The sequence below is a fragment of the Choloepus didactylus genome, chromosome 2 (genome assembly GCF_015220235.1).
Source record: "Choloepus didactylus isolate mChoDid1 chromosome 2, mChoDid1.pri, whole genome shotgun sequence".
NCBI classification, from domain to species: domain Eukaryota; kingdom Metazoa; phylum Chordata; class Mammalia; order Pilosa; family Megalonychidae; genus Choloepus; species Choloepus didactylus.
The window spans coordinates 73,708,867-73,719,158 of record NC_051308.1 but is presented as its reverse complement, the minus strand read 5'-3'; the positions used below and the strand labels follow the sequence as shown (position 1 = coordinate 73,719,158).

General features: G+C 34.5%; 1 pseudogene; it reads left to right on the top strand.

The window, feature by feature from the left end:
• Positions 1 to 3,464: 3,464 nt before the first annotated feature.
• Positions 3,465 to 5,988, top strand: LOC119516316 (annotated as a pseudogene).
• Positions 5,989 to 10,292: the final 4,304 nt, after the last annotated feature.

Sequence of the window (10,292 nt, the reverse complement as noted above, 5' to 3'; positions counted from 1 at the left end):
AGCTTCTAACTCTAGGTATCCTACATTCTACATTTTAATACTCAGTGTTTACTTTTTCTAGGGGATTCGTATTAGTGAAATCATACAATATCTATGCTTTTGTTTCTAGCTTATTTCACTCAGTATTATGTCTTCAAGTTTCATCCATGTTGTTGCACACGTTGGGACCTCATTTTTCTACTGATGCATATTGTTACATCGTGTGCATTTACCACATTTTCTGTTGATAGCCACTTGAATTATTTCCATCTTTTGGCAATTGTGAATAATGCTGCTGTGAATATCAGTGTGAAAATGTCTGTTCATGTCCCTGCAGTCAGATCTTCTGGGTAAATACCGAGTAGTGGAATTGCTGGGTCATAGGGCAATTCTATATTTGGTTTCTGAGGAACCACCAAACTGTCTTCCACAGTGGCTACACCATTATACATTCCCACCAGCCATGAATAAGAGTTCTGATTTCTCCCAATCTTCTTCAACATTTGTAATTTCCTGTTTGTTTAATGGTAGTCATTCTTATTGGTGTGAGATGATATCTCATTGTGGTTTTGATTTGCATTTCCCTAATAGCTAATGAGGATGAACATCTTTTCATGTGATTTTAGCTATTTGTATTTCCTCTTTGAAAAAACGTCTATTCATATCTTTGCCAAATTTGTTTTTTTTTTTTTGTCCTTTATTGTTGAGTTGTAGCTTAGAACAGGCAATGAACTCTTGTAACTCTGCACAGCCTAACGTAACACCCAAATACATTCCAGAGTCTGTTGTGCAGATAATATAAAGTATTTGCAAAGTTCCTTCAGGGACTGGAGAAAACTATGGAACTTTTAAACTTCCCCACCTGGGAAATTCCCAATATTCTCCCAAGCACTAGGGAGTCCTGATTTAATAAGCCGAGCCCTCAATCCTGAGGTCTGTTCCCATGAAACTTATTTCTGAAAGGGGAAGCTAAGCCCACTCATACTTAAGCCTATGAGTCACCTCCAGAGAACTTCCCCTTATTTCTGACTTTTAAAAAAATAAAAACCATAGACTATAGCTAATAGTACAATTATAAAAATGTGCTATCATCTATTTTAACAAGTGTTCCACACCAACACAAGGTGTTAATAATAGAGTGTTATATGGGAATCCTGTATTTTATATGGATAATTATTCTGTAAATCCAACTTTTCTAATAAAGAAAAATATAACAAAAAGTTTTGGTTTTTAATTATGAACATAACCAGCAATGCTATTTCTATCAATTATTTGATATAATTGAGTTTAATCTGATTAATTTAAGTTTATCAGAAATAATTTAGTTTAATTTTAATTAATTCAAGTTATTTAGTTTATATATCATTCAAAATGTTTTGTTCAGAAGACCATACAAATTTAATTTAATGTGACATTAATTTACCTAAATACATGAGCAAAAAACGTGCAGACATCAACCATCAACATGCACATTCACAAGTACACAATTAACGCACTTTATAAAATGAGCGCAGGAATCATATTGGGGACGGTGGGCAAATTTCTATATTTGTATTTAGGAATACTTTCAATTCAGTTCTGTCTCTGATTCTACAGTTGTGATTTCACCATAATCAATCTGTTCTAGTTATGTTGATATATTTCATTTACACAATAAGATTTTGAAGAATGTAAATTTAAGTATATGCAAGTTAAAAAACAAATTTCCTAGATATATTATATAAGTATATATTAAATCATAGAAGTATAGTGACGTAACAAACTTTCTTAGTCTTCTTTTTCATACTGAAAAATGAAAATTAAGATGTCATAAGGATGATATTAAGATGAAATAAAATTAATTACTTATGGTATTTTGTAAATTGTTTCACATATGTAAAGTATAAATAGGCTTTTAAAGTATTTTAATGATTTACAAATTTTCAGTTAAAATTCTAAGCTTTACTTTACATTGCTGCATGCAAATTATAAAATCCAAAAATCATGCCTTTCGTTTAATATATACATCCCAAAGAGCAGTTGAGTTACAGTTATAGTCTTTTTAAGTAATTATTATTTATTATAACCATATATTTTCCAAGTACATGGCTTCCTTGATGACAAAGTACTTTAATATTTGTAGATGGTATAGAATTTATAGAAAGTTCTATTAGTAATCTATTGAATAATGTCTTAGAATATTTAATTAAATTTTGTTTTTCCTAATGCAATAACTTTTTTAATTGTCAAAAAAAGAAGAGATAAAATCAATACATGAAGATTATACTCTTAGCAAAAGAGAAGGGTCAAGTGAAAGGAAATAGAATATATACATCCTGCCCTTTGGATTAAATGTGCACGTGTCTGTGTGCGTGTATGTCTGAAGCAGATCAATAAAACAATTTTTCCTACTAGTGTCCATCTTACACTCCCATACATCAAAATCATAGGCATACAACTCAAAGAAACTCACCAGAATTGTGGGATAATTCAGTTGTGGTTACAGTACAATTATCTCATGTACTTAATACAAGGTACATTTTGATAATAAACCAAATATTATCCAAGATATTTCTCTTCCATTTCTCATTTATATGGTTTGACCAAACAAAACCTTACCAATATCAATGAGAAAGGCAGAAAAACATAACTTTATTTTAAGCCACGTAATATACAAACAAAATAAGGAAGGAATAAAGGAAGGAAGGAAGGGAGATAATTGATAGATGATAGATGATAGATACATGGAAGATGCTTACATTTTTATTAGGGAATGCTTTCCACTCTTCATAAGTTCTATTAATTCATCACAATTGCAGTCAATAAAATTGTTAATTTTATCCCTCATGCTGTAGAAAACTACAAAAAATTTAGAATCAGTCACAAAACCACAAGAAGTTTAAACCAAAGTTTCATGCTTCTAATAGTACATTTCCTTATTTCATTTATTTGTTGAGCCATCCAGCTCTTCACCCCCAAATGTTTTGTGCAGATTATGCTTTGAACATTGTGGTTCTCAACCGTGGCTTCACATTAAAACCTTCAGTGGCATATTTTAATATATCAAAGCTTGGCTTCCATGCCAGAGCCATTATATCAGAATACCCTTTGGAAAGGCCCCATACAAATATACTTTTAACTTTTTAATTGACATATACCATGAGAATAAGTAAGTACACCAATTATAATTGTCAAGTAACTGAATAGATATCATAAGAAATTGTTTCAATATTATCATTTATTTTGTTTATATGGTTACACTATAAAGAAAAAAGAAAGCCTACTTATTAATTATTCCCTGCATTTTCACTTCTTTTAAGATCAATTTGAGAGACGTCGGGGGCGTGCTGACGTCACGGACCTGGGGACGCCCATCGCATCGTCCCGCGCGCAGCTGGGCGGGCGGTGTCGGCTGTCGCGGGGATCGCCGCGAACGCCGCTGTCGCTCCCTCCGCCCTTCGCCTAATCCCGGTCTTCGCCGCCCGACGCCGGCCTGGCCTGGTGCTGTCGGCGCGCCCTGCGCGGCCCCGCTGAGCCTCCGCGGCGGCGAGCGCGGCTCGGGGTCACCATGCCTACCTGAGTGTGCTGCTGTTGTTCTGCTTTGCGTCCTCATTACAAACGCCTGGTGGACAACATTTTCCCTGAAGACCCCAAAGATGGCCTTGTTAAAGCTGAAATGGAGAAATTGATATTTTATGCAGTATCAGCCCCAGAAAAACTGGATCGAATTAGTTCTTACCTGGCAGAAAGACTGAGCAGGGATGTTGTCAGAGATCCGTCTGGGTATGTTTTAATTGCTATGGAGGCATTGGACCAACTTCTTATGGCTTGTCATTCTCAAAGCATCAGGCCATTTGCAGAAAGCTTTCTTCATATGGTAGCAAAGCTGCTGGAATCAGGGGAACCAAAGCTTCAAGTTCTTGGAACAAATTCTTTTGTTAAATTTGCAAATATTGACGAGGACGCACCCTCCTATCGTAGACGTTATTACTTTTTTGTATCTCGATTCAGTGCTTTGTGTCATTCCTGTCATAGTGATCCCGAAATCCGAACCGAAATCCGAATTGCTGGAATCAGGGGTATTCAAGGTGTGGTTCGCAAAACAGTTAATGATGAACTTCGGGCTACCATTTGGGAACCCCAGCATATGGATAAGATGGTTCCATTTCTTCTGTTTAACATGCAAAAGATAGAAGAGGTCGACAGTCAGATAGGCCCTCCTCCTTCTCCTTCTACAGTTGAGAAAGAAGAGAATCCTTCTGTGCTGGCGGAAAACTGTTTTAGAGAACTGAGGGCCGAGCAACTTTTGGGAATATGAATAATGCTGTTAGACCAGTTTTTGTGTCTAGTTCATCATAAACTATGGGATCCCAATGAATTTGCAGTTCACTGCTTTAAAATTATAATGTATTCCATTCAAGCTCAGTATTCTCACCATGTGATCCAGGAGATTCTAGGACACCTTGATGCCCATAAAAAAGATTCTCCATGAGTTCGAGCAGGTATTATTCATGTTCTGTTAGAGGCTGTGGTCATTGCTGCTAAGGGTTCCATAGGCCCCACAGTGCTGGAAGTTTTCTATACCCTATTGAAGCATCTGTGTCTCAGTATTGAATTTGAAGCTAATGATTTACAGGGAGGATCTGTAGACAGTGTCAACTTGAACACAAGTTCCAAAGGCAATGATGAGAAGATTGTGCAGAATGCTATTATCTAAACAATAGGATTTTTTGGAAGTAACCTACCAGATTATCAGAGGTCAGAAATCATGATGTTCATTATGGGGAAAGAACCTGTTTTTGGAACAACCATTCATAATTTGGGTATCAGTCAACTAGGGGATTTGGGAACCAGGCAGATTCAGATAATGTTGCTGAGATCTTTACTCATGGTGACCTCTGGATACAAAGCAAAAACAAATGTTGCTGCACTGCCTGGGTCTTTTCTGGATCCTTTGTTATCATCCTCTCTCATGGAAGACTATGAACTGAGATAGTTAGTCTTGGAAGTAATGCATAATCTTATAGATTGCCATGACAACAGGACAAAACCTCACGGGATCAGAATAATACCAGATGTAGCTGACCTAAAGATTAAAAGAGAAAAAATTTGTAGACAAGACACAAGTTTCATGAAAAGAATGGGCAACAACTATACAGGCCCATATATTTGGGCTGTAAAGAGGAAGACAATGTTCAGAAAAACTATGAGCTACTTCATACTTCTCTTGCGCTAATAACTATTGAACTGGCCAATGAAGAAGTGGTTATTGATTCATTTGATTAGCCATTGCTTAACAGGACAGTGCAATTATCAATGAGCATAATTTGTTGATGTTCCATAGCTGTGGAATCATGGCATTGGTTGCAGCATACCTCAACTTTGTAAGTCAGATAATAGCTGTCCCTGCGTTTTGCCAGCATGTTAGCAAGGTTATTGAAATTCAAACTATGGAAGTCCCTTCTTTTCTACCAGAACATATTTTCAGAGATAAGTGCATGCTTCCAAAGTCTTTAGAGAAGCATGACAAAAGTTTGTACTTTCTGACCAACAAGATTGCAGAGTCATTAGGTGGAAGTGGATATAGTGTGGAGAGACTGTCTGTACCATATGTGTCACAAGAAGCAGATGAAGATCGGCTTTCTAGAAAAAATAGTATTGTGGACACTGTGTCCATTCAAGTGGATATTTTACCCACCAATGTTCCTTCTGATGATGTGGTTAATAACACTGAGGAAATCACCTTTTGAAGCATTGAAGAAAGCAATTGACACCAGTGGAATGGAAGAACAGGAGAAAGAAAAGAGGCATCTTGTGATAGAGAAATTCCAGAAAGCACCTTTCGAAGAAATAGCAGCACAGTGTGAATCCAAAGCAAATTTGCTTCATGATAAACTTGCTCAGATTTTGGAACTCACCATACACCCTTCTCCAAGTCCATCAGGAACACTGGCCATTACTTCTGGGCATGCGCAATACCAGTCTGTCCCAGTTTATGAGATGAAGTTTCCAGATCTGTGTGTGTACTGAATGGCTTGTGAAGACCTCAGCATAGTGTTTTAAAGCCTAAAAATGAAGGCCAAGCTGAGTTTTCAGGGTTTACTTGATGCATATCAACATACATATTGGAAATAGTGATGGAACTTATCTTTGACCAAATGCTTGTCATACCATATTAGAAATTTTAGAACTATATATTATTTAGAGTACTTTTGAAGATAGATTTCTTCTATGTTAATTTATTTTGGGATTCCTGTTGTTTTTAAAGTTGAACATGTGTTGGTCCACTGTTAAAACAGTATATTTTAAACTTCCCAAAGACATGTAAGTTTTTTAAAAAATTTAAGCCTTCCAAGAGTTAAAAACGTATGAAGTGACCACTGTATTTCTTCAACATCCACACAGCTGCTTGGAAATAGAGTTGCTTTTGTTTTTGGTCTGCAAAAGCAAATGCATACAATATATTCCTAATCCTGGGGCTGCAAAACTATTCTGTCGCTTTTTGTCCCCACACTTCAGATGAGTTGTGATAAGCGTTCATTTATTTGTTTACAATAATGACATGACAGGCATTCCTCAACTTGTTTACAGTAAGAAGATATCTAGTGAATAGTATTCCCAGAATACGATCCTAAAAATTGCCATTCTTCAAGCATCCAGTTGTAATACTGTTTCTCCTGGCGAGAGTTTGACCATTCTACTTGAGAGGCTTAGAGCTTACTCTTGGAGTACCGAACTGTGCAATACTTTTTATATCTTAAGATGTATTAGTTTACAGGGTATGCTTTGAAATTATAGTAGTATTTTGCTGTGGCTCCATTAATTAAATGAGATATATGTTTAGTATAGGAAAAAAAGAGACAAACATCTACTAGTTCACCTGTGAGGAGTCTGTACATTTTGATTAAGAGCACATTAAAAAGCATTTTTACATTGTGCATTGTTTTATAACCTTGTAGTCAAAAATTCCCCAAATAGACTTTTAATTTGTAAGATTTGAAGCATAACTGGTATGCAGCTCTGTTTAGGATCAGTTATATTACACCTGAAAAGAGTGCCTGTAGTTTTTAGCAATCAAGTGTGCTAAGGATTGTCAGTTTAAGCTTCTGTTGCTTTAAACTACACAGATTTCTTGTACATTTACATACGCATTGACAGACCCATAGTGGTTTCTTAAAGTTATGTACAATTTAGTGAATTCTATGACATGATAAGAAATAACAACTTTCTTTGCAAATCATAAAATTCTCTTAGGACACTTTAGTAAAATCACCTTTTTATAATTCTGCTATCTTTTCCAATCAAATTTCTTTTTACATAAGACAATATAAATATCACAAACTATAGCTTAAATCAATTCCGTTTTCTTTTGAAAAATTGCAGTGAAGAATGAGATGTTATCACCTTGAGTTTATGATTATTGGGCATCTTTATCAGAAACAGAAAATAGTAAGAAAATAGGACAAATGTGAAAATTTTTGAATATTTAAATCAAAGTGCCCTCATTCCTTGAAACACACTGAAAAAGATTCTAGTCACTTAAATTTATACAAGGACACCAACCATCCTGGACTGTTCATTAAATGCGGATGAGCAAGACTTTGTTTCAGTGTGATAGTGCAGTCATCAGTGGAGGATTTACTCACCGTATTGCAGCTGACACTACAACTGCACCTGATTAGGTAAAATGTTTTACCATTTAATAAGCCAAGTTTTATGTTTTTTCTTTCCCTTTTTTCTTCTGTATGTTTAGAGCAGATATTAAATTTTGACTGCATTTTAAAAAATCTAAGCAGGAGAACATGCAAAAACAATCATCATCCACTCGGATGTCATTTTATAGATTAACACTGTGTGCTTTTATATGAAAAAATATATAATTTAATAGTATAAGAAAAGAAGATATATATTCATTTGCACTCATGTAAAACACAAACTTAGCTCTACAAAACGTCTTCTTTCTCTGAGATTTAAAACTGCATGTATTGCATGTAAAGGAAAATCTTTGGAATGAATGTTTATCACCCCTTTCTGTTGGTCTCTTTGCAAACTGTTCATTTAGGTTTAGTAGGATTTATTGTTGTTTGTTTGTTGTTCCCTTTTAAATCACAGAAGATTTCTGTATATCCTGAACTGGTCTTGTTAAGTGGACTTTTTTCTTTGATATGTTCCTTCCATGGTGCAGGTAATTCTGCAGGTAATAGATAGGCATACTGTATTTTAACCAGTTTGGATGTTAGAAGATTAGGATTTGTTGAAGTTCACTGTATTGCTTTATTTTTGTAGATATTTAAAATCCTTAATAAACTGTAAGCCATTCTCTTTTTGCGGTTAAAAAAAAATCAGTTTGTTCAAAAATACTTCATCAAATTATTATAGGTATGGGAAATAATTAAAAATGAAGGGGTTAAAGGAAAATATTTGATATTAGTTTATAATTACTTTGTCACCTTCTCTCCTTTTTGTCACCTTTCTAAGATCTTTTACCTTTCCTTGTAACTCTCTGCCATCTTGCTGTCAATTTCTCCCACAAACTGACCACAAGACCATGAGCTGGAGAGAACAAGAAACTAGAGCCAAGAGAGGGACCAGGTTTTACCAGTATAGAACTGACTCGGGCAGAAGGAGTGTGTAGGGCTCATACTTCTAATGAATACCAAACCTAGGTTCTTACTTTCTGATACTTTTACTACATTTTTTTTCCTCATATAAAATGTGTAAAAGGCAAGGAATGGATTTTCCCCCAGAGCCTTCAGAAGGAACATAGTTTGGTTGACATCTTCAAACTGATTTTAGTCCTGTAATACCCGTTTTGGATTCTGATCTCTAGAATTCTAAAACAAAGAATTTGTATTTTTAAAATCACTAAACTTATAGTAATCTGTTAGAGCAGCAATTAATAATAATGCAACAAGGCTCTGAGTTTTTAAATAGAATTTAGAAATGACATACATACATGTATAAAATATCAAAGAGAAAAGCTCACTTTCCTCCCATAGGTCCACCCAAGTATTTAACCACCTACAAACTAAAATTTATAAAAAACTTATCTAGCTGCCTAAAACAGTGAATATTATGCTACCTTGATCACTGTTATGAAATTATAAGCAAAAAGTTAATAATGTATGATTTTAGGAACGTTTGGGTCCACAAAATTTAGAGATCCAAATATACTGCATGCAAAATCTAAATTTTATGCTAGTTTTTGTTTTTCACATATAAGAAGAGTAATTTTAATAGAATCAATTAAAATATTTGTATTTACTAATAGATTAAATATATGATTCTCTGACACATTATGGAAATTCCTTGTTTTCATTTGATGAAGCATAACACATGTCCCTGAATGTGTTTGCAATGCATTGATGCTATTTTTACTGATTATTTTTGCATTTAATTTCATCTACTTATACAAACATTGAGTATGCTATCTCATTTTCCTCAAGTGCTAAACTAATCCTAGTTGATCCCGTAAATATAAAACAGTTCTTTCTCTACGGATTTTATTAACATGCTCAGATGTATGAGTTCAATGTGTGGCCTTGTAATTTTAACATGTACTATTTTAAGATTTTTTCTTATTTAATGTATACAGCACTAAGTTCACATCAAATTCTATCTATCCTTATTGGCCTCCCTTTATGTTCCAATGTAAATTCCTCCATTGGCCACAGTGCTCTTTTTTTTTCTGTCTACCTAGAGTCCTCTTTCTTCAGATATGTGTGAGATTATGAAGCATAGTGGTTAGAAGAGTGGACTTTTAAAAGCAGGGTAGAATCCCTGCATTAAAATCTCAGTTCTTTCATTTATTTTCCTTAACGTTTCTATATCCTTGGAGAAATTTATTAACCTCTGAGTTTCTTCATCTATACAAGAATGGAAATAATAATCCTAACTTGGAGACAAAATAATCAAGAATTTGGAGCAATGTCTAGCACATGATGGATGATCATAAATATTAGCAATTATCATTCCTCAGAATACCCTGGAATGCACAAGGCTGTGGTATAATTTCGAAAATAGTGATTTGCAATAGTACTCTTTCTTAAACACTAGTCCTGAATTTGAAGTCCCATCATCTTTCTAGGTATATCACTCTGTAGTGATAATCAATACTTTGTCTTGTGTTATGGCTGAGTCATCGGAAATTCAAAACATCCATATAAAATGTATTTTTCTTCCACCTCATCCTGTAGACTTCAGATTGCTAACATTGGAACATTTAAATATGCTTAAAATTTTGGAATTATTGTTTGAATTCTTATACTTATTTGAACTGTTTACTTACTCAATTAGTAAATATTGTCATTTCATCTTTCCTAATATTCACACAT